This window comes from Apium graveolens, chromosome 1 (assembly GCF_009905375.1).
Source record: "Apium graveolens cultivar Ventura chromosome 1, ASM990537v1, whole genome shotgun sequence".
NCBI classification, from domain to species: Eukaryota; Viridiplantae; Streptophyta; class Magnoliopsida; order Apiales; family Apiaceae; genus Apium; species Apium graveolens.
In genome coordinates, this window is record NC_133647.1 from 33,533,438 (window position 1) to 33,534,777 (window position 1,340).

The 1,340-nt window shown below is 44.6% G+C and overlaps 1 non-coding gene across 1 annotated transcript; it reads right to left on the reverse strand.

Annotated features, from left to right (window-relative positions):
• Positions 1 to 290: 290 nt before the first annotated feature.
• LOC141680279 (small nucleolar RNA R71) lies at positions 291 to 397 on the reverse strand. The gene has a single exon (XR_012558301.1). It is a non-coding gene; the product is annotated as a small nucleolar RNA R71 (small nucleolar RNA).
• Positions 398 to 1,340: the final 943 nt, after the last annotated feature.

Consider the following 1,340-nt stretch of genomic DNA (forward strand, 5'->3'; position numbering starts at 1 on the left):
ATACCTTTGAAATCAAGCCGTGCACTATTCAGATGGTGCAGAATTCTGTTTCTTTTGGAGGTGCTGTGATTGAAGACCCCAACATGCACATAAAGAATTTTGTCGAGATTTGCAGTAATTTCAAATACAATGGTGTGACTGATGAGGCTATCAAGCTGAGGCTTTTCCCATTCTCTCTGAGGGATAAAGCTAAGGACTGGTTACATTCTGAACCAGCTGGGTCCATCACTACTTGGCAAGATCTTGCGCAAAAGTTTCTGGTGAAGTTTTATCCAATGGCAAAGACTGCTGCTATGAGGAGTGCTCTTACTCAGTTTGCGCAACAACCTACAGAATCTATGTGCGAAGCTTGGGAGCGCTACAAGGAAATGTTGAGAAAGTGTCCATATCATGGAATGCCCGATTGGATGGTGATCACTGGTTTCTATAATGGTTTGGGGGCCCAATCTCGGCCCATGCTCGATGCAGCAGCTGGAGGTACCTTGTGGGCCAAAAGCTATACTGAGGCTTATAATCTTATTGAGAGTATGGCTGCAAATGAGCATCAAAACCCAACTCAAAGGATGATACCTGGGAAGGTAGCAGGTATTCTGGAAGTCGATGCAGCCACCACTATTGCAGCGCAGCTCCAAGCGCTGTCTATGAAGGTCAATTCTTTAGCCACATATGGAGTCAATCAGATAGCTATGGTCTGTGAGCTTTGTGCAGGTTCTCATGCTACGGATCAGTGTTCTCATGTTAACGAATCTATTCAGTATGTGAACAATTATCAGCGACAACAGCAGCCCGTGCCAGCTACTTATCATCCTAACAACAGAAATCATCCAAATTTCAGCTGGGGTAATAATCAGAATGCTATTCAGCAACCATATAAGCAAGGTGTGAGTAAGCAGTTCAATCCACCTGGATTCCAGCAATCGCAGCAATATGCTCAAAGGCAATCATATCCTCAATAGGGAAGTGCAGCTGCACCCACTAGTGCTGATTTTGAGGAACTTAAGCTGTTGTGCAAGAGTCAGGCGGTGTCGATCAAGACCTTGGAAAATCAAATTGGTCAAATAGCCAATGTAGTGCTAAATCATCAACCTGGCACACTTCCCAGTGACACTGAAGTGACAGTCCAGAAGGAAGCTAAAGAGCAAGTCAAGGCTATTACCTTAAGGTTTGGAAATGTTGCTGATGCTGAAAAAGAAAAAGAAGGAGAAGCTGAAGTTGGAGATGAAGAAGCTAAGCAAAAGGAGAAAGCGGTGGAACCCAAGAAGACTACTGTTGAACACACTCTGCCTGAGGGTAATACAGGGGAGAAACAGCTCTATCCTCCACCACCTTTCCCTAAGAGA